Raw genomic sequence first — 24,059 nt, 5'->3', positions numbered from 1 at the left:
AAGTTGGTATGTCATATATGAATTTTCCAAATGAGATGACCTAGGTTTAACTAAGAAATTTGTTAATTATGCTTTATGTACTTGGTTTTGTAGATTTTGGATAAATGAGTGAAATACTTGGACCATGGCAAATTTATGTGCTTAGCATTTGTAGTCATGGATAAGGTTATTTCTTTAATTTGGAAGTCAAAATGTTTTTGTTGTAAACAAGTTGGAGAAGAGCACAAGTGATAACTACTGGGGGACATATCTTGGTTTGGAAATCTAGTTCCTTTTTTCTAGCTAGGTAAGCTTTGAAAATTTACTTCATACTTTGTATTATGTATTGTACTGAGTGACTAATTTTTTGTTAATTGTCTGAATTAGCAGCCATAATGTGCCACTAATCTTAAATCTAATGCTTGGCTAGATTATAGTTGTTTGTGTGCATTCCGCTAAGTTATTACTCCTATCAAAAGCAAAAAGATATCCCCAATGATTTCTCGATCATATATTTTTAATTGTAGGCATTGTAATTTTGATCTCATTGTGTCGTGGTTGTATTATGCAACAGAGGAGCTTCTTGCTAATTCCTATATCACCGGAGATTCTCCCCATTGCAATATGTTTCAGGTTCTTAATTTATTTATAAGTTTTCTCAACATTAAATCTTATGCTGACTTTTTTTGTCTTTGTTCCAAGTTTTCCTGATCTTTGCAAATGTAATGGTGCTTACCTGATTTTGACATGCATTGCTTACTTAAATGCATTTTAGCTTTGTTTTCTTGGATATATAAGTTTACTTATGTCTTTTTTTAATTCGTTGTACCAGAGTTTGTTGATTGGATATTGGTAGATTTATGAAGAGAACTTGGGTTGCTGTTCAAATCGGCAGACTTTGGGCGTTTGTATATTTTGCTAAAATCAAGTTTTGAGAAATTTGTTTAAATTAACTGGATCGTTGTGAAGATTATCGAGCCGATGTATTGGAAAAGACCTTTGTGGATATGCTTGAATTACTTTTGTAATGGTTAATGGATGATTTTTAATTAATAAAATTTGTTTTGATATGATTCTTGTGAATTGTTTATATATATGACTGTTATTGTTGTCAACATAAATTGTATTTGGCAGGAGTCCAAAACTTAAAAAGAATCACTACACTATTTGCTATGCAAAAGTTGTGGCGAGAAAGGGAAGACGATTTATCTACTAAAATTTCAAGAACTAGCGCACAGTAGGTAGCTACTAAAATTTTAGCTTTTGCAACAACAACAAAAGGGCAGCTAAAGCTCAATCTTTTGCAACGCTAAAGTTGTAGCTAATAGCTCGATCTTTTGTGACACTAATCGGCGTAGCTATAAGCACACCTTTTGTGATGGTCACAGTGTTGGAAAATCCAAGTTGTTGCGCCGCCATGCGTGGCAAATAGTTTGAAATAGTTTGGAGATTTATTTATTTTTGAAAATAGAAGTAGCCACAGAAAAATGTAGTACCAACACTAATGGGGTGTTGCAAAAGCTTTTAAGTTTTTGCAACGCCACTTGGCGCGTCACAATTGAGCTTTTGTGATGCACTTTTTTGCAACGCCTTTGCGACGCCTAGTTTGGCGTTGTAATTGATCAATTGCGATGCTTTTTCACACATTTAGTGACGGGGTATGGCACTGCAAATGAGCCTTTCTATTGTAGTGAGAATAATGAATTACATCCTAAATTCATGGCTTTGCAATATCCTTTAATGTTTCCCCGTGGTGAAGATGGCTATAGACTTGGGATTCCTTATAGAAAACTTCCTAATAGTGAGGAAAATGACAGAGTTTCTAGTATAGATGATCATAAAAGAGATACGATTACTATGAGACAATATTGGGCTTTTAGACTACAGAAAAAGACACTGGAAAGTCGATTACTCTGGATAGGTGGACGTTTACGTCAAACAGTCATTGTTGATGGTTATACATGTCTAGAAGATCAAAAAATGCGTTGGTATCGGACACACCAAGAAGAAATTAGGGTTGATATATACAACAATGTGATGGATGCAATGGTCGCAGGTATATAAGTAATATTATTTAATTTATAAATTTAATTTCCATTAGCTTATGATTTGTGTTTATCTATCAATAACCCGTTTCAAAAAACACACAGGTGATACTTTAGCAGCATCAATTGGTAAACGAAATTCCAGTTGGGGAATCAATGGTTTCCCTTACTCAAAACCCATTCTTTCTTCCATTCCCACCCCCTTCTCTCTCTAACACCACCACAACAAAAAATTCCCTCTCTCAAACCACCATCTCTCAATAGCGACTATCATGTTCAAAGGAAACAAAACGAATATCCAATCTGAAAAGACGACGACATACGCTCCCTTCTGCTTTTTTAAAAACTCAAACGCCCATTGTTGAACTGAAGAAGACACGGAAATGAAAGTTTCTTTCTTTGGCATTGATTGTAGGGCTTAAAGGTATGCTTACTTTTCCTCACACTTGCACCTGCTATTTCACTTACTGAAAGTGCACTGAAGCATTTGAATAAGATGAGATCTGATAAAAATGAAGATTTATGCCTGAGAATTGGAGTTAAACAGGGTGGATGCCCTGGCATGTCATAAACAATGGAGTTCGAGAATACAAGCTTATTCAAATGCTATATGTCACGTAATGTTAAGAATGACATGTCACTTACTATTTTGGTTTTTTATAACATTTGGCTTGCATAGTTTTATCTAATCAATGTTATTTAGATGGTGCATAGTTAAATGGATCCAAATAAACTACCTGCAATATAAAAAAAAAATTGGGTTGTTCTACTTCACACTGTTTATGAGTGTATGGCTTTCTTTTATTAGAAAACGATACGAAAATTGATTTACTCATCCCGAAGTAAACTAGCTTATTGCAATTTTACAATTTTTTAAAGGAGATTATTGAGACAGAGCGTCTAATTAGTTCTCCAATCAGGCCTAAATGCAATTTTTACTAGAGTCCTCAATCCTATGATACAATCCCATAATCCTCATTTATTTGTTTATGGAACTATGGAATTATATACTGCTTTAGTACAAAAACTTTGCATCTCTTATCAGGAGGTAATATAGTCAATGTTGATTTCAAGTGAATACATTCATGAAGCTTTGTTCTCTCATTCATAGATTACTTCATAGTATAAACAATAATGTGCAATTGTGTTTTTTTTTCTCACATTGGTGCCTTTGTGATTCTTTGTTGGTATCATTGTTGCAGTGCAATGCTCTTCAAGACAATGAGTTGAAAAACGGATTTATAGTCATGATCTAACAAAGAGACTGAGGTTTAGTAGGAACTTTACTCTTTAATAGTCAAAAGTTGTTGATTGGAGGGACACTTTAACTTTGCTTATGTCTACTATTGATCCTCTTGGTCGTTGTTTATAGGTACCATAACATCTGTAGTACCAAAATTAAATAATATTAGTAAGTGTTAGTAGTGGCAACTATTTTAGAGTGCCAAAATATGTGTACTTGATATTGCGATCAATAATTATTGGTTGAGTTGTTGTTGCTTCAGAAAGTTTGCAAAAATTGTATCCTTAGTTTATTTATGTGAGTGAATATTTTGTTGACAGGTTGATATTTTTAAAGCCCAATACACTTGAATAATAGGCTTGCACTTTTTCTCTTAAAACATTGAATAATTGCACAATATACACTTATAATAGTCTGGAGCAAATCAACTATTAATGTAGTAAGCCGGCCACAGGCCGGCATATTGGCTAGTGGGTTGAACATATTGAACACTTTTTGTCTTTTGGAAAAACTAACGCTCAAGATATCGCAACCTTTCATATTTCTCATTTTTAATACGTACTAGCCAATTAGTCCGCCTGCGGCCGGACCTGCTACATTGATAGTTCACCTTATCAATTGCAAAGAGAAAGTATCATAAAGCATAGAAAAAACACCGTCCAAAAGTAAATATTTTGTATTTGTGGAGTTTTATTTTGTAAAATCCAACCGCCCTAGAATGACTCTAATTCAAGTGAGTGATTATAACATACAATACTCTAGTTGAATTCTTTTTCAGTTCATCACTCGCATCTAACTCACCATATACAAACTTTCAATGTAACTCAGATGTTATTTATGCTAGGAGATACATATGGTGGTTAGCTTGTTAGGTTAAAGGGATTGAGTGTGTAGAAGAAGAAGAAGAAGAAAGGATGGAGGCACAAGAAGAAGGTAGGGTTTAGAGTATATTTACCCTAACCTACAATGCATATATTTATACTAGAGATGGAATAACCTAAATAGCAACAAGCTAAATAAGGTACGGTCTCACACTTATAGAATGTGTGAGACCGACACTACATACTTCAACATCAGATTTGGAGGTTTAATATAAGCTTTCATATGGCATTTGAATGTTTGTCGATCACTTAGTTCATCTAAAGCTATTCAATAATCCTACTATTATCGCTTTATCATCTATCGTCTTACAAAGAAGTCTTTACTTTTATCTGAAGCTATCTCCCAAAACACAGTATAATCCATATTGTAGCAAGCTGATTTAGACTACATATCATTTCAAAAGAATTAGCTTATTTAATTTAGAGACATAATGTACTGATACAAAGGGTATGTAATTTAATCATACACTTCTTATGCAACTCTATAAAAAAAAAATTATATGTGTGGTTGGAAAACACACTGCCCCTCTCGGCTCTTCTTCATCCTCTGAAGAAAATAGTCTTCCAGTAGTTTCCCCCAATAGTGCCCAACCTGCTAGCCCTCTTGTAATAACCAAACCTGACCAGAAGAGATGAATGCTTTAAATTTTAGTAAATGCCTAGTTCATCACTTAACTTCCTAGAGTATGGAATTTAAAGGCTAGTGAATATTTTTTTGTATAACATAAGTTACAAATGTTGATTAAGGGAATTGGATTTTGAGATTACATCACACATTTGATTGAAACGTTGGTTAATTCATTTGGAAAGAGCGAACATACTCCTAATTCATATAGTTGTGTAACTTTTTTTTTACTCAAATTTGATAAATATAGTTCCCAGTAGCATATCAAACACATGAACTTCGGTTTATTAGCAACTTTGAAGGCTGGCCAACACTAACCAACAGTAACTACGCTTTGACATATTTAGATATCAAATCTGGTACGCATGACAACATATGACCAATTAGCCAAAACATTCTCACATTAAAGCCGACACAAATATCAAAACATAATGAGTGGCCATTAACTAAGAAAGAAGGGGGATCGCGACCAACTAATATCCTTATTTTCACTATACTTGGTACAAAAATTCAAATCTTATGAGCATTCAAGTCATTTTTTGCACATTATACATAGAGATTTCTGATCCCCTCTTGTCAGCAAAGTCTTCATGCTCATTATCTAAATGATCATTCTGACCGTACCATAGCCGCTGCCACTTATTGCACCACCACTAAAAAAATTATCACTGCCACCTCCAGCATCTTCAGGCTCATTATCTAAAAGATCATTTTGACCATACCATAGCCGCTGCCACTTGCACCACCACTAAAAAAATTATCACTGCTACCTCAAGCAGCGGCACCATACTCCCCACCGCTTCCACCATAACCACCAGCAGTAGCACCTCCATCAAAATTGGTTCCACTACCATAGACACCACCTCCACCACCACCATAACCAAGCTTGGACAAATGGGTTTCATGTTAAGTCATAGAATTTACGCACTTTTAACATGTAATTAACTTTCAAATTGATCTTGAATGTCTCATGTTGACCTGAGCTCGTACTTGCACTTTTGTGGTGGTTAAGTACTCTTCAAGAGAATCAATGACTTCTTAAGTAAGTGATAGCATCTCAATACATTGCTAAATAAGATTTAATAGAAAATTAAAAGACACAGGTTAGAGGCAGAAAACACATTAACCACATTAGCAAAAACCTTAATAAGCACCATAATGTTCTGTTTAAATTATAAATATTCCAAAGTACATACCAAAGTCACATCTACAGAGCCAGATAGCCAATCTAGGCTTTGGCATAATAATTTAAAAAGTGTGTGCAAATGCAAATCAAATGTAGGCTTCAGTCTGCCTATTTATAAGATTAATCATGAACTGGATTGTTTATGGTATTAGCTAGAAGAACTTACAATGGTCCATTTGATCTTAGAGTTAGAAAGTGAAAGCAATCATATTGCGAAAGGAGTATGTAGACACGTATTGAGCCTTCATCTTTCTTCCAATGATCAGTGTAATGCAATTTGTATTGAGCCTTCATCTTTCTTCCAATGATCAGTGTAATGCAATTTTTTGCTGCAAAAGCAAAAAAATAAAAATGATGAGCAGCACCAAGAAAAAATATAGATGAGTTCTAGTGTTCGAAACCCTTTTATCCTTCTTTAAATTGGGGAAGAAAGCGGAAGTATTTGGCAAGAAATTGGATTTATCAAAAGCGGTGTTACTAAAAAATGAGAAAAGGACAGTAAAAAAAATACACTACTGGAAACGGCATCCACTTCCAATCATAAAAATTTTGATATCAATTTTAGAGCACTTACTGCAATGAAAGAAATTAACATGACAAACCACAAACTCATTAACAACTACTAATGGGAAGACTTTAAAAAGAGGACAACTACTACGTACAACAACACTAAAAGGTTAGTTGCACGAAAGCTTTCGACTTCATTCCTATATACAATGTAGCACCTGATTTTTTTACACAATTGCGTTTTGTTGCCCTTGGTATTTTTTTAAACAATAATTGTTTTTCAAAATAGATGTGTAAATAATTTGCAAGCAATGACATACTGGTGTAATTTTGCTTGATTCTTCCTTATGGTCAAAAGTAAAAAAAAGTTAAGACTACATAGTACATATATAATTAATGGAGTTGATTGCAAATTAATCGCAGATTGCAAAATCATAAAAAAATAAACATTCGAAAAATCTCAGCATCACCAACACAAAGCACTCATTTATATACATATGTTAAGTCATGCATATCATATACTTAAACTGAAAAAGGTGAGCCAACACAAAGCCTATGAAGCTTACCAACTGATGGTCTTTCCTCCCCGTGAAAATTTCTCCAGAGCCTCTCGATCTTTGATTGTTGCCAAAGTAGATACTTTGAGCTGGTACCATTGTTTATCGAAAACCTGCAAAGTGATTCAAGGTTTGACGATACGTTTTATAGTGCTGCAACAACAACTATTTCTACAATAATAATTTGTTAGGAAGCAATTTATCAACCTTGAATTCTTGCTTCACTTTCAATGAAACATGATGATTGCCAAGTACAATACACGTTCAGTGAGCAAGACAACTGGTTCCTCTCGCTCACTGCAAGCTTCCTCTCAAGCTTTGCATCAGACACATTTCTTCTCCATTTCTTGGAAAATGTGAGTAGCTACCATATATGAGAGAGTTTGAAACCAAAAAATCGTGAATAAATAGAGGAAAAGGATAAAAGAATAGGAAATTAATAATGATAAGCCATAAACCAAATAATCTGGGATAAATAGATAAATCAGTAAAAATATGAAGTATAGGGGAAATAAGGATATTAAAAACCACACAATCAAATAAATATATATAGTAGGCTCTCAAACAGGCGTACTTATATGGACCAAGAGAAAAAAGTGGAAAGTTATCATGTAATCCAAGTCATGAGTTTGGTCAAACAGAAAAACTCTAATAAAGCCAACGAAGGAAACTCACTCTCTCTCTCTAAGAACCAATAGGTTTGCATCAGAATTGAGGATATATATATTCAAGTAAATAAGTTAATGAGTGTAGGGAATATAATATATATAAATCTATGTATAAATAAAGTAAGAGAAAAAAAAGCATCAGAGACAAAAAAAAAAAACACGGAAATCAATGTAAATGTGAGAGCGTTTAGAGAAGAACAAATGGTGATGGTACCATAGTAGAGTTATCAAAAAGAAATAGCACGCCTCATCTACGTGAAATCAAGGATGATACCTTAAGGCTGCTGGATTCTTTGGATGAGAAAGACTATGCGATATATGTTGTCGTGTAGATGCTATTGAGGATGATTAAAGTCGAGCCGGTGTATAACAAACTCGTAGAATTCAACTGAAACCAAAAGGGCGTAGATTTAAAGCTAAAGATAATCACCTAAAGACAAAGATTTACATTGTGTACATATTTAAAGCTAATTATTGAGCCCGCATTAACCAAATTTTGAGAACATCGCGGAAACACCACAAACCCGTTTGTTATACTCACTGAAATAAAAATTAAGAGAACGCCTAATTAACCATAGAAGTATTACTTATATTGACGTTGAAAAAAAAAAACAAAAAACAGTTGAGCGATTGAAGAAAAACTATTGCAAGAAAAGCATACCTTGCAATAGAGCGACTGAAGAAGGAGAAAAGTGGCAATAAGTCACTGCATCCGATATTGGTGCAAGAGATTGAGCAAACGTTAGGAATTCCAGCACGTAAAAAATAGAATCTCTAACACTCAAATCAAATGTTCCTACCTTGCATCTTCTTGGAAGCAATCTCCAGTATAGTCGTCTCAGATCTTCCCTTAACAAAGAGATATTCAAGCTGATGATTTCAGCTTGTTGGCGAATTTGAAGCACAACAACAACAACAACATCAACATCAGCCAGCTCCTCAATGAATTATCATGTTTCTCTTAACCACGGCTAATTCCTACATCTGCCAACCGCCCCATTCGCATAAAAATCTCTAGCACCATCAAATTTGTAAGACCTCTTCAAAGGTCTTGAGATGTCCTCATCTCCCGGTATTCTAATCAGGCTATGTCATCTAGCATGTTTTTAAGCCATTACACAAATCAGCTGTCCTCAATCAATTCCAGCAGCAATAGAGCATGCTTTCTCCGATAAACACAAATGTATTCTCCCCAAAAATGTTGATCACTCTCTCTTAAGGCTCCGGTCATCTTGTAATACATTCTTAAGTGAGCCATAAAATAATCGAACTTCAGTAGGGACTGTTGATATATCATTGTAGTATTGCAGGATGGATTCAAGTCAAGTATAATAGGAAAGCAGCCCCCACAAAAATATCCCACTTCCTTAAAAAATAAGGAAGTCAAATGAGCAAATGATACTATACTTTAATCTTTTCATGTAACAATAAGGAAGTCCTCATTTTCTTTCTCAGCCATATTTGTACTTAATATAGAATTGAGCATTTGGTGAGAACCTTACCTGGACAGTCGACACGCTGCCAAATACTATACATTCCATGCAAGGACATCTGTTGGATTTCATCTCATTTTCTGCAAAAAACTATAACAATACAGCTACATGCAAATAGAATGGATACATCAATTAATTGATTGGCTAAAAAGAACTCTAGGATTCGTACTATAGAGTAACTATGTTCTATGATCTAAAAAAAAAAAAAAAACTATGTTCAAGCTGGAGTCGTTTTTTTCAAAAGGGATGAAAAATAAGTTCAAGCTCCGGTCGTCTTGTAATACATTCTTGCGAGCCATAAATGAATCGAGCTTCAGTAGGCAATCTTGATATATCATTGTACTATTGCAGGATGGATTCAAGTCAAGTATAATAGGAAAGCAGCCAACAAGGACGAAAGTGAACGGGAGTACGGCGCATGAGAAGTTTGTATAGTCCTTCAAGCATTCCTATTCTTGCACCCTCCCTGTTTCCTTCCTTACAAAAGCCGGAAATCAAACAATTATAAGTCGAAACATCATCACTGCAAACATCTCTTGCTAATGACATTGCACTATGCAACAGAACCGCTTCCTCCATTTTTCTATCCTTGCAGTATGCATCAATCAAGGTATTATACGTACCAATTGTTGGAGTAATACCTTGTCCTGCCATACTATGAAACAGCTCGTGAGCTTCTTTCAACATCCCCTCTTGCAAAACCCCTCAATCAGTGCATTATATGTAACAACATTTGGCTTTACATCTGAAACTAACATATCTTTCTGCAACTCAAGTGCCTCCATTTATAATATAATTATAAGTAATCACATAAGGTCTGGAATCCTTCCGATTCTTCAACTCCTCAAACAACTTCATAGCAGCACCAACCCACATGCAGCAAAACACATTCACCAGACTTCATGCTTGCAACAGCTATTGCCAATCCTGTCATCTGATTTTTCTCTGCCACGAACAAAGAAAAACAATGAATGTACAGAACAATGTTTTAAAGGAATAGCAATAAGTTACAGCAACAGTCCATTTCCTGAAAGTTTTGTGTCTGGGCATCTTCAGAATTATGGTTTTGAAATTGTTGACTTGAGATAATTATATTTTAATGACATTTGTAGCTTATTAAATAAATATCAGATTTTATCTTAGATGCAATATAGGAGGTCGTAAATAGAAGATATCAATGAGGATAAATTAGGACAAACAAAAATCCAGAACGGTTACCTAAGGGGTTTTCTTTATAGAGGAAAGATTATATTTTCTGTACTATTCACATCCACAGGGAAGATGTACCATGCTTAGTTTTTTACCACTTAACCGCCAACTCTCCAGTCGGCATTATAGGTTCCGAAGAAGTACGTCTTGCAGGAGTAAATGTTTTTTTAGCATCAGAGTCCGAGTCGGAATCAAATGGATTAGAATTGGACGAACCAAGAAATCCAGGTTCAACTGAGTTTTGTCCTCAAAAATTGCTTGAACTAATCAATAGGGAGTTGATGATAATGAAGCTGACGTTTAATTTTGACACCACTCTATCATTCTTAGTTTAATTTTGGAAGAAGAGAAGAATAAAAGAGAGGGTTTGAAGAGATGATTTTTTTTTTTTTTTTGAGAGTTGGGAGTGTTCTGTAGAATTGAAAAAATAGCGTGGAGAGAGGTTTTTATCTATTTTGGGTTACGAAACAATTGAAATCCGCAAAAAAGGGCGTAGAATTTCTTTTTTTATGAAAAATCTGATGTGTCAATCTCAGAGAGAAAAAAGGGGCTGACGTGGGTCACTGGGAGCATTTCCCACTACTTTCGATTAATAGTCTTTTTGACTAGATTTTGGACCGGGCATACCGATCTATTAAATATTTTGTGTCTTTGAAAAGCTTTACAAAAATGTCTCACAAAATTTTCGAATCAGAATATATTTTTATTAAAAATAAATCAAAATACGTTAATGAGTAGCGATTATGGTGCATAAGTACTTGGAAACTAAGGGATCAAATTGAGATAGCATATTCACTTTGTGGTTTAGGATATTAATCCGTAATTTTAAATAGAATTATCTTAAACTTCGGTCTAGCTTGTATAATAGTTTTCTTAGATTTATAGTGATTTAGCGGCAAATTTTCGAATCGAATATACTTTTATTGAAAATAAACCGAAATATGTTAATGAAAGCAAAATGATTATGGTGTATAAGTAGTTGGAAACTAAGGAATTAAATTGAGATAACCTTTTCACTTTATGGTTTAGAATATTAATCCATAATTTTCAAATAGAATTATCTTAAACTTAATCTAGCTTGTATAATAGTTTTATTAGATTTATGGTGATTTAGCTGTAAAATCATCACCATTCAAATTTTTATGTACTAATGTGTACAAATCACTAAAACAGATTGATTATTTTCATATCATCAAAAATACACTACTCTCATTTGAAAAGATTTATCACATGAACGTATCCTATGAACGGTGTCATTATATTAAATTATTCTAAAAAATATTAGCAACTATGCATAACTATGAAAAAAAATAAAAATTATATTAATTACTCATTTAAATTTCTTGCACCATTCTCTATAAAAGGAAGCACCAAACCTTGATAAAACTCATCGACTTCTTTTTATTGTTAGGTTTAATAATATAAGTTTGATTAAAGTTTTGTGAGAATGTCCAATGTGGCCAAAATAATATTGAAGTCTGCTTGAATAGCAAGACATTCTCAATCACAATAAAAAATTATAATAAATACTATTTAAAATGCAAAACTATATTTGTCGAGACATTTATTCTCTACATATAATACAAATATGTTTTAGGGTTATTAGTTCAATGCATTTGCATCAAGTTTTTGATTTTCCATTAATTATATATTCTTTGAGATTAGTTTAATGTAGCACGCTTGCATCCAGTTTCTAATTTTTCATTAATTATTCTTTAAGGCTAGTTCAATGCAGTTGCATCAAGTTTCCAATTTTCTAATTATTATTTGAGGTTAGTTCAAAGCAATTGTATTCACTTTATGATTTCCAGTTAGTTATTCATTAAGGTTAATTCAAGATAGTTGCATCCATTTTTCATGTTTCAGTTAATTAGTCTTTGAGATTAGTTCATTGTATTTGCATCCATGTTCCAATCTCCCAATTACTCTTTGAGGTTAGTTTAATATATCCAGATCCAGTTTTGATTTCCTATTAATTGTTTTTCTAGGTTAGTTCGATAGTTTACAATTTCTATACAATTTACATATATGTAAGGGTCTGTTTTTATAAATTCACTTTCGTTTTGGTTCCTAATTACTCGTAATTATTCATGTGAGAAGGCTAAAAAAAGTGGACATTTATGCTTTGAGGTCAAGATCGCGATGCAGTTACATCCGACTTCGATTTCTAGTTAACTATTTTTTAGGTTATTTCAATGCATTTGCATCCAATTTTTATTTTCCATTAGTTAATCTTTGATTTTAGTTTAATGCAATTGCATCCAGTTTTTGGTTTTCCGTTAATTATTCTTTGAGGTTAGTTCAATGCAGTTGCATCCGATTTCCGATTTTATGTTAATTGTTTTTTGAGATTAGTTCAATGCATTTGCATCAAGTTTTCGATTTCCCATTAATTATTTTTTTTGAGGTTAGCCTCAATGCAGCTTACATCAAATTTATAATTTCCGTTAATTATTCATTAAGGTTAGTTCAGTGCGGTTTCATCCATTTTTCAATATTTCGTTAATTAGTCTTTGAGATTACTTCATTGCATTTGGATCCAGTTTTCAATTTTCCGTTAATAACTCTTTAAGGTTAGTTCAATGCATCTGCATCTAGTTTATGATTATTTATGCTTTGAGGTTAGTTCGATACAATTATATCCGGTTTCTGATTTCCCGTTAACTATTCTTTGAGGTTATTTCAATGCATTTGCATTTAGTTTCTAATTTCCCACCAATTATTCTATGAGGTTAGTTCAATGCAGTTGCATTTAGTTTTTTATTTTTTGTTTATTATTTTTTGAGTTAAGTTCAATACATTTGCATCAAGTTTTTGGTTTCCCATTAATTATTATTTGAGATTTGTTTGATGTATTTGCATACTATTTCCGATTTTTCGTTAAATATTTTTCAAAGATTTGCATCCAATTTCTAATTTCCCATTAATTATTCTCTGTCGTTAGTTTAATGCAATTTGTATAAAGTTTCTAATTTCCCGTTAATTACTCTTTGAGCTCAGTTATGTATTTGAATCCAGTTTTCGATTTCCTTATAATTATCTAATGTGGTGTGTAATACCAAGTTCTACTGATCCATCTGTAGTGTCATTGCAAACATGACATAAAAAGTATATTATGTTTAATTTACTATGTGGGATCATCAAAGATTATTCAGTTTTCGATTTCCAGTTAATTATTCTTTAAATTATGCATGACTCACTATATGGAATCGATCTTCAAAGATTATCTACTTAACGGGTGTTGTTATATTAATTATTCTGAAAAATATTTGCAAATATATGCGAACTATTATATATTAATATTATATTTATCATTAAACCAAATTTCTTATAACGTTAAAAAACTCACTCTCCATTAAAAAAAAAATTGCATTTGATAAAATCCTTCAACTTCATTTTGTTGTTTAATAATAGAAGTTTGATTGATGTTTTGTGAGATTGCCTAATAAAGCCGGGTTCATATATATTGAAGCTACTTGAATCTGAAAAGAGATAAGATAAACACCATTTTAAATACAAAACTATATTTATCGAGACATTCCCACAACATATAACCCAACTATGTTTTGAGGTTAGTTCAATGCATTTGCATCCAGTTTATGATTTTCCGTTATTTATATTTTGAGGTTAGTTTAATGCAGTTGCATCCAATTTCCAATTCTCATTATTTATTTTTTGAGATCAATTCAATGCCGTTGCATCCAGTTTCTGATTTATCGTTAATTATTTTTTTTTGGTTAGTTTAATACATTTGCATCCAATTTCCAATTTCCTGTTAATTGTTCTTCAAGGTCAGTTCGATGCATTTGCATCCAGTTTTTGATTTCTCATTAATTATTCTGTGAGATTAATTTAATGTATTTGCATTCAGTTTCTGATTTCTCGTTTATTATTTGATAAAGTTGTATTTGCATATAGTTTCCGATTTCCCGTTAATTATTTTTTAAGATTAGTTCCACGCATTTGCATTATGTTTCTAATTTATAATTAATTTTTCTTTGAGGTTAGTTCAATGCAGTTGTATTCAATTTCCGATTTCCTGTTAATTTAATCTTTGATGGTTAGCTCAATGTATTTGCATCTAGTTTCTGATTTTATGACAATTATTTTTTAATGTTAGTTTGATGTATTTGCATCCAAGTTTTGATTTTCTGTTAATTATTCTTTGATGTTAGTTTAATGTAGTTGTATCCATATTCCGATTTTCTATTAATTAATTTTTAAGATTAGTTTAATGCTTGTATTTGCATCCAGTTTCCGATTTTCCGTTAAATATTATTTGAGGTTAGTTCGATACATTTGCATCCAGTTTTGGTTCCCCATTAATTGTTTTTTTTTACGTTAGTTTCATTCAATATTATACATATTTTAAAATATTTGTCATTTATTGCTTTGTCGTTATTATTTTTTTTTTCATTTCTATTATATATTTTGTGATGTTATTTTTAGTATAATTGTTACGCGTTAAAGATATATTCGAAATAAGTCGGTGTTTTATCATAGTCTCATAGACACTAAAATTGTATGATTTGTAATATGGAATTAGTTTCTACAAATCACTTATTTTTTAGCAATTTTTTTATTTGATCAAATATATAAAAATTAGAACAATAAAAGTGTTTGATTCGTAATATGAAATTACATTCTACAAATCACCTATTTTTTAGCAATTTTTTTTATTTTATTTTATCAAATATATAAGAATCGACAATACATTCAAACTCTCCAAATATAAGAATTAGAAATACACTCAAACTCTCCAAAGAGCTCCAAATATAAGAATTAGAAATACACTCAAACTCTCCAAAGAGGTTCAATGTAGGTAGGATTGTGAGAATTAAAAATACTATCTTTCATATTATATTATAGTGCCATATAGGATAGAGAAAAATCTAACTCTCATATTAGAGTGACAGGAGAGAGAAAATCCTCCTTTAAAGGTCTCTGTTTTAGTATATAGATAGTAGATTTATTATCTTGGTGTTGGTATAATCAAAACAAAAAAGAAGTTGCATACTAGTATGAGTATGGGCCTATGGGGTATGGGCTTAAAAACGGTTGAAAATCTATTCGGGCTCAACACAAACCCAGAGAAAATTTGTTTGGGCTCAACTAAGAATGACCCTAGCCCAAATCCAAGTCCAACTAGCTCGGCCCTTCACCAAATTATGTAATTACAAGTCCTATTTCCCGCCAAAATTAAGTCCTGGTTCTAATTTATTTATTATTAATGAACTTCCCGTCGACCCAATGTCTAAAACATTGTACAGAAGCTATCATTTCAGCAAATAATCGTATTTCTCACTATGGGCGACTTGGGAAAATTGACCGTGCACAGAAGATATTTGATGAAATGCCTGAAAGAAGCATTATATCATGGAATGCAATTATTGCTGGGTATTTCCAATGTCGTCGACATCGAGAAGCTAAGAATTTATTTGATATAATGCCTGAGAGAAATTTAGCTTCTTGGAATGGTTTGGTTTCTGGGTATGTGAAGAATAAAATGGTTAAAGAAGCGAGGAGAGTGTTTGATAGTATGCCTGAGAAGAATGTGGTTTCTTGGACTTCAATGGTTAGAGGGTATGTTCAAGAGGGTGTAATTGAAGAAGCTGAGTCACTTTTTTGGCAAATGCCCGAGAGGAATATTGTTTCGTGGACTGTTATGTTGGGTGGTCTTATTCGAGCGAGAAGGGTCGATGAGGCTAGACGGCTTTTTGATAGTATGCCGGAGAAGGATGTTGTTACTTGGACTAATATGATTGCTGGGTATTGTCAAGAAGGGCGTATGAGTGAAGCGAGGGAGCTTTTTGAAACCATGCCGAAAAGAAATGTGGTGTCTTGGACAACGATGATAACGGGTTATACGCAGAATTTACAAGTGGATGTTGCTAGAAAGATGTTTGAGGCGATGCCGGAGAGGAATGAAGTGTCTTGGACAGCAATGCTGACGGGTTATACACAGAGTGGAAGACTTGATGAAGCCTTTGAGCTATTCAAGAGGATGCCTGAGAGGTCGGTTGTTGCTTGTAATGCAATGATTCTTGGGTTTGGCCAGAATGGGAAGTTAGATGAAGCGATAAAACTTTTTGATCACATGAAAGAAAAGGATGATGGAACGTGGAGTGCAATGATAAAGGGGTATGAGCGAAATGGTTTTGAACTGGAAACACTCAACCTATTTACTCTAATGCAAAGAGCAGGAGTTCGACCAAATTTTCCTTCTTTCATTAGTATTCTTAATGCTTGCTCCAGCTTGGCAACTCTTGATCAAGGTAGGCAAATTCATGCAGTGGTAGCCAAATCTGAGCTTGCTTTGGAGGTGTTTATTGCCTCAGCTTTGATCACAATGTATATTAAGTGTGGTGATCTTGTTAAGGCTAAAAGATTGTTCGAAAGATTTTCTCCGAAGGATGTTGTGATGTGGAATTCAATGATCACAGGATATGCGCAACATGGTTTAGGGGATGAAGCCTTGCAAGTTTTTCAAGAAATGTGTTCTGCGGGAATGTTACCCGACGATGTTACCTTCATAGGCATTCTTTCAGCCTGTAGCTATACAGGGAGAGTTGAGGATGGAATGAAATTTTTTGAGAGTATGAGATTGAAGTATTCAGTGGAGCCAACTGCTGAACATTATGCTTGCGTGGTTGATCTGCTTGGCCGAGCGGGCCTCGTCCACAAAGCGTTGAACATGATTGAGAATATGCCCATTCAAGCAGATGATGTTATCTGGGGCGCATTGTTAGGGGCATGCAGAATGCACATGAACATGGAGGTGGCTGAAGTAGCAGCTAGGAAACTTGTTCAGCTTGAGCCCCAAAATGCTGGGCATTATATCTTACTATCTAATATTTATGCTTCGAAAAAGAGATGGGAAGATGTTGAAGAGCTGAGGACATGTATGAAGATAAGGAAGGTGAGAAAGTTTCCTGGTTATAGCTGGATTGATGTTGAGAAGAAAGTCCATATGTTTACAGGAGGAGATAGTGAGAGCCACCCTGAGCAGACAATGATTATGGCAATGTTGGAAAAATTGGGTGGCATGTTAAGAGATGCTGGCTATTCCCCTGATGGTAGCTTCGTGTTGCATGATGTCGATGAGGAGCAGAAGGTACATAACTTAGGTCACCACAGCGAGAAGTTGGCTGTAGCATTTGGGCTGTTGAAGGTTCCGAAAGGAATGCCTATTCGAGTAATGAAGAACCTCCGTGTATGTGGGGATTGTCATTCGGCAATTAAATTGATTGCAAAGATAACAGACCGAGAGATCATATTGAGGGATGCCAATAGATTCCATCATTTCAAGGATGGTTTATGCTCATGCAACGACTATTGGTGAGGGGTAACTTAGCTATGTGCTGGGTAATAGCTAAGCTATGGAAAAGCTTTCCAAAGGAGTTTAGGAGGATGAAAAAAGCAAGCTTCTTTTAGATGGTGCGAGGTTCCTTTTCTTGTTAAATGTGTTAGCTAAATTGCTTGTTTACTATCGTCAATGCTACTTATTCCTGTTATCATTGCTGAGAGGCGGATAGAACAGAAGGAGAAGAAGAAGAAGGAGACTTTGTGGGCTTCTCCAAGGAGAAGAAGATATTATCTTGTTAAGTTACTGAGGAAATGTTAAGATGAAGGTCTTCTGGCGTTGGTGGTGAAGTTATTATATGGAGGATTAAGGATGTTTTCCCAACTAGTGAACACGCTAGTCATCCCAGAGAAAATTTGAGTGATCTACCACCAGAGGTTGGAACCTCTTCTAGAAGGAGCAGACATCGGAGTCATGGTAAAGAGAGGAATAGAAGTCCTAAGAACAATGATGAAGGCAATCAAGGCAACCCTGAGAAAGGTAAAAATAAGAGTCATCCTCACAGTAGAAACAAGACTCGACAAAGAGCCGATTTGCCATCATCAAGTTCTAGATGGCTATTCACCTTCTGTGTCGAGATGGGGGAATCAGCGTACTGAGGGTGGTTGCCATCATCAGTCAACCTATGGAATACTGCCAATTGGATCTTTGAATTGGTTGAGTCTTGACATACAGAAGCTCATGTATAGGAATACCTCAGTTCTGCCTTTGAGAAATAGTTACCGGAAGAGAACTATACATGCAAACTTCTTTCACTTCTTTCACCTCTTTCCCTCAAGTGCCAATGTTGTACACTTCTCTCTTTCAGAGCAAGAAAGTTAATTGTGAAGTTTATCTCAGTCAGAAAACGTTGTATAGTGTCAGAATTTTACTTCATGGGGTGGTATTATGCCACAACAGTACACCAAATTACAGATTTAGTAAATAAAGCAGATTTTGTTTTCCTAATGAAGTTCATATGTACCATTCTGACGGCACTGATGCCAATAGTTGTAGTTTAATTTTTGTTGGAATGAGAAAATGTCTTCAAAATTCAAATGTTGCTTTTATAATCCAGTGTGGGCTCATACATTGTTAAACTTTCCGTTTATTGATTTTCAGTAAAGATGATCTCTTCACTGGTAAAACTAACTTCGCCACTATGATGCAAAAAAGTTGAGTTTAAAAGCATCAGGTCTATTTTTACACCACTAAGACAAAATCTCAATTTTGCTACCACAGTTACGGTTGAGCTGTACTGCTTATGGATTCTTAGAATTTCGACCAAAACTTTGCCGAAAAAGAAATAACGAAGCAACACAGATCGACAAAAACTCTCATTCAATAAAACATAGAGAGAGGCATTGACAGCAAACAAATGAAGTAACTTGGCTACATTAAAAGACTCTGTACAATTGCAAAAGTGCTACTATCCCACGAGCTTGAACAAGGGCTTGCCTGAGTTGAGGGTTCGAAAACTGCTGTTCTTTGAGTAGTGTTAAATGCTTTTCCAGCTGTGTGGAAGAGCTAAATTAACTAGTTAACATACGGAGCTTACGTGTGATTCTATTTAGATTGCTGCTGCTTCTAGGCATGGTTACCGAAACTGCAACAAACTTTTCGTCTAACACCTAAATGTGTAGCCATTACACTCAGAACATACACACATTCAAAAGAAAAGGGTAAGTCACGCTTTCAGGAGATAAGCTTGTAACTTGTACTACTGAACTGGAGGATAGGTCTAGTCGAAACTGGTTGGCCAGTGATGCTAGGTCTGATCCAAACTCGTCTTGTCTATGATGCCTTTGGGTGTTAGTACAGTGCTTGACTCCTCTGTGAACTCCTTGGTCCCGACCACACAAAATCCCAAGTGAGTACTGTTTCTTAAGCTGCAAGCCAAGTGACAAAAGAGTGTTTAGCGAAAGATAATTTAATCCATATGACTTCGGTCCAATAAGTCTGATCCTTGGACATTGGTACTTCTGCGAATTTGTTATCCCACTAAATTGATATTCCATGACTGATCCAGGTGAAGACATGTGAATGTCAGAATAAATTTGAAGACATTTATCTCACAAAAGCTTGAGAATGAAGGTCTCTGTGATGGATGGTAGTACTCAATGTTCAATTTTAGGTTGTGCGTAGAGGGTGAGGCGTTACAATAGTCCTAGGTCCCCCATTTGTTTTTAGAAAAAACATGTTTCTTTTTCCTTGTTGCAAAAGATACTATCATTCAAAAATGTAAAGCGAAAGGTATTTTCATTCAAAATTTATAGCAGATAAATAGATAACAGAGGAAGTACAAATTAACACACTAAGTAAGCAGCTAGCAGATTCATTAGACCAAGTTGTAGCTCACACACTTCAGTGCTAACAGGTATGCTCATGTGATACGTTCTACAGGTCTACCACATTGAATTATAATAGAGAAATAGTTGAAACTTCCTAACATAGTGTTTAAGAAAGTAGACAATCACAATTCACAGACAAAACAGAAGCTAGAGACGGACTGAGTACTAGACTGAGAAGTAGGATCCATCAACTCTTGCACTCACATCCAACCACCAAGTTGTTGATTCCCAGAGTTCATGCTTTTTGAACCCCTTCCCACAAGGTAATGATATTGCTTCCTCTGGACCTCGCACACCAGATTCTGTGCTTCCTGCATAGATAAATTTATCAAAGCCATTTCCAGATTATAGTGCCTTCACAACTGGTGAATCTTCGTAAGAGAAAGAGTCATCAATGAAAAGCAAACAAATCTGATCTCCCAATTGTTAGGTAGAGGAAGAAGGGGGTGGATAATTGATTTTAAGGCTTCAGTTTGTAATGAGTGTGGATGCATATGGGCTTCCTTAGAGAGTAAATGATTGATTTCCTATTTAACCAAATAAAGTATGCCACGTTTGCAATTTGCAAACAAACATATTGCTTTTATAAATTCTGACTTAAGCTTGCATTAAGTTTAAATCGTCTGAACAATATCAAAGATACCAGCTAAGGCCCTAACTCAAAACTCTCGGGTCTCCAAGTAAAGGGGGAAGCAAACCATAACCAAACACAGGAGAACAAGGAGACCATCAATAAAACAAGACACTGGAGTTGCAGATGCTCTGGAAATCATCAGTCACTATGCGCATTATTTGCAGCAAAGCCAGAACTATATAAATCTTAATCTCTACAACTATTTTTTCATCACCAAGAATGAAATAACGATGACAGAGAATGCCCTCTCAGATAGCCTGACCGCTGACCCTCATGAAAAACAGATCCTAATGAAGTCTGTTCGTGTATGTGGCAAGCGGAGCATTATGTGTTTACAGAGACAAATCCTATAATCACTGGAAATTGGGACTACATCCATAAGTTATACAATCAGGTTTTCCAAACTCCCTATTGCATCAATCAAATCTGTAATTCCATGGATGTTCTTCCAACAGTCAATTTGTCACATTTATCTGCACTTGTCTTCACTGCTCTTGAGCTGTAGATGATGGAAATCTCAAGTTTAAACGCAACACAGTAACAAGTTGAAAGAGATACATTCCATCATCCACAACTTTGAGCCTAACAAGTTGAAAGAGCTATAACATTCAATTATTCTTTCATTATTGACAACGACAAGAAACTACTCAACACTAAATTTCCATTAAACAAAACTACAATTACATAACATAACTAATACAATGTTAAATTCATTTATATCAATACTTCCAATACAGTGAAGAAAATTTACCTGCAATGTTAAAATTCCCCGACTCTTTTCACTGCAGGGGTCTCCAAACCCGAAATGTTAACAACCCCAACGCATTCTTCCTCCGGTATAACACACCAATTCGGAGATTGCACCGCTCTTAACCACCTAAAATCATCAACATTTTCCCAATTCCCAGTATCTTCATCAAGACTACATTCTTTCAAATGCTTCTCAATCCCATCATAATCCAACAAATAAGGACCAAACCTAACACCATTACTATCCTCAATAATCGGCCTACTTCTAACACGTAAATAAAAATCACATTTCTTAGCAAAATGTATTCTAATCTGATGTGATGCCAACATAAAAAAACAATCCTCCACTTGTTCAATATGTATTGAACCCATTATTGGTCCTATAAAAACTCGACAACTCTTCAACTTATGTATAAAAACCGCTCTACATTTCCCCGTTATCCGAATTTCGCACGAAATCAAATTACTTAAACTAAATTCCCCTCCTCCCTCTTCTTCCAAATCACCAAAACTCTTCACTAGTAAAACCCCTTCTTTATCCTTAAACCCCTCCGTCTCGCGCACCCGAATCTTCTCTTCCACTACATTTTCCAGCAGCACCTTTTCTTGAACTACATTCTTAGTGGTGGACTTATTTTTGAATGAGAATTTTTTCTTGGGTAGTAATTCTGCATTGGCAATTTCTAGCTTGGCTCTCAAGTCAGAAATGGTTTTGAGTGAAGAACGGATTTCGTAATTGGGTAAATAGTAAGAATTTTCAGCTACCATTTTCTCGAGATTTGTAATCGAGAGTGAGATGTTATCGAGATACGGTTTTGTATTGGGATCTGTGACGTGGTTGAGTTGGGATTGGATTGTGTTTTTAGATGTGGTGAAATTTTGTAAAAATGATTTAGTGGATTCTAATGATGACGTGGAGTCGGAAGAGTTGTTATTAGAACGTGAGATGGCTTGTTGTTGGAGACGTGATTGGTGGAGATTTTCGAGACGGGAAATCATTGCTGAGTGTTTTTGAGAGAGGTTTTCTTCTTCCATTTTTATTTGGAGTTTTGCTGAGTAGGCCAATGTTGAATGTGAACGCTTTGCTCAGCATACGTGACCCTCATTATATTTGTAATACACTGCCCAAGGCACTGTTTCAAATTAAGCCCAACCCCAACCAAACCAACCGAATGATAAAAGTCCACCCTACAAAACAAAACAAAAATAGTTACAATAATCCAGTACTCTTTCAAATTAACATTGTAAACTGCACATATCCTATAAGATTTTGGATATGTCATGTCACAACTTGTGAAATACAATAGTAGCCGCCGGATGGGGCTGTGCGGCCTCCACACCAAGCTTTTTTATTAGATAGATGTTCTGATGTTAAAATGCAGAGTTTTGTGGTTCCACTTGGATAATCTAATCTCTTCACCAAGGCAAAATTATCTAATCTATATTCTTAGAAAGTCTTTATGTATATATTTTTCTTAGGGAATTCATACACGTGTTTGACAAGGGAGTGCAGTTTGTTTATCTTCTGAACTACTCACCACGTGTTTTGTTTTTTTTCTAAAGAAGAAAAAACAAATACCCTCCATTATCCTTTTCAGCTTGCCATTTAGTGTTGTTTTGGAAAATCACAATTTGATAGATTTGAATTAACGTGGATCTAAAACATTTTTTCAGTGTTCCATGAGTTCTATGAAGTGCTAAAAAGATACTTATCTCGAAAGATTTATGCTATGGCAGTAGTGGTGTAAGTCCCTCTATATAACGCTTAGTATGAAATTATGAATAGACTGATCATATGTGATCAGCTTTGGTAGATAACCATTTCTAATGTTTTTAGCACAATTTGCCTTGGGTTGAATTTTATAGATTATAACAATCAGACCTACAATGATCCTTCTTTTCATCCAATTTGTCCAATCGTCATATTTTAGTTTCGTAACATGAATTTTGGTTATGTAGGCTCTTTTATAATGGAGTTTCATCCCAATTTAAGGAATAGGTTAGTTCCCAGTTGGAGATGAAGGTGTTGATATGCCTTTTATTACTCCGCCACCTCCCCAATTGAGAAATGTTTTTCCTGACGAGCTTGCAGATGCCACACTTCAACGCATTTATAATACTCTTATCAAAGTCTTTTCATGGTGCTATCAAAGGTGTTCAAGGAGTTGAGAATATCAAGAAGTCCATTGTGGCTTCCCCAAGGTCTGTAATACTCCGTTGTTATTTAGCAGTTGTTGCTTTGTTCTGTGTGAAAAGTACTCGGCTATGCTTATTAATTTTTGTAATGAGGAGGATATCACGAATGTGACTTGTGCTCTAGCATTGTCTGAATGCCAAAGAGCTTTAGCTGTTCTTTCTCCATTCACATATGAAACTGGGCGTAGCATAGAAGAACTGAGAAGATTACTAGAGTAGAGAATTCAGATGTGTGAGTTGTTACAATTGGCAAATGCCCAACTGATGACAAAGGGTTTGAAGAAGGGTTATGCTTCAATAATGGGAGAGATTAATGAGTTTCTCGGTTTTTTATCTAGAAAACACCTTGCTTTGAAACAAAAAGCAAAAAAGCACTCAATTTTCTCCTATTTT

At 34.7% G+C, this 24,059-nt stretch overlaps 2 long non-coding RNA genes and 2 pseudogenes across 6 annotated transcripts; 2 read left to right on the top strand and 2 right to left on the bottom strand.

Moving 5' to 3' along the window:
- The first annotated feature begins 263 nt into the window (after positions 1-263).
- LOC147495960 (uncharacterized) lies at positions 264-1,049 on the top strand. Its single transcript, XR_015200348.1, has 2 exons — positions 264-612; positions 812-1,049. It is a non-coding gene; the product is annotated as an uncharacterized LOC147495960 (long non-coding RNA).
- A 4,107-nt stretch (positions 1,050-5,156) lies between these two features.
- Positions 5,157-8,736, bottom strand: LOC147495959 (uncharacterized). Of its 2 annotated transcripts, XR_015199376.1 has the most exons (7): positions 8,492-8,736; positions 8,353-8,397; positions 7,966-8,079; positions 7,231-7,387; positions 7,033-7,136; positions 6,126-6,288; positions 5,157-5,841 (listed from the first exon to the last, which is right to left on the bottom strand). It is a non-coding gene; the product is annotated as an uncharacterized LOC147495959 (long non-coding RNA). The 2 variants fall into 2 exon arrangements; XR_015199375.1 differs by lacking the exon at positions 5,157-5,841 and having other exon boundaries at positions 5,847-6,288.
- Positions 8,737-15,593: 6,857 nt separating this feature from the next.
- LOC147495958 (pentatricopeptide repeat-containing protein At1g56690, mitochondrial pseudogene) lies at positions 15,594-17,829 on the top strand (annotated as a pseudogene).
- Positions 17,830-19,064: 1,235 nt separating this feature from the next.
- LOC147495957 (tubulin-folding cofactor C pseudogene) lies at positions 19,065-22,569 on the bottom strand (annotated as a pseudogene). Of its 3 annotated transcripts, none has more exons than XR_015197869.1 (3): positions 21,472-22,569; positions 20,246-20,397; positions 19,065-19,624 (listed from the first exon to the last, which is right to left on the bottom strand). The product of XR_015197869.1 is annotated as a tubulin-folding cofactor C pseudogene, transcript variant X2 (transcript). The 3 variants fall into 3 exon arrangements; XR_015197870.1 differs by having other exon boundaries at positions 20,291-20,397; XR_015197868.1 differs by lacking the exon at positions 19,065-19,624 and having other exon boundaries at positions 19,978-20,397.
- Between the last annotated feature and the right edge of the window lie 1,490 nt (positions 22,570-24,059).

The sequence above is a fragment of the Coptis chinensis genome, chromosome 6, assembly GCF_015680905.1.
Source record: "Coptis chinensis isolate HL-2020 chromosome 6, ASM1568090v1, whole genome shotgun sequence".
Taxonomy (NCBI): domain Eukaryota; kingdom Viridiplantae; phylum Streptophyta; class Magnoliopsida; order Ranunculales; family Ranunculaceae; genus Coptis; species Coptis chinensis.
This window is presented reverse-complemented; position numbering and strand designations above follow the sequence as displayed.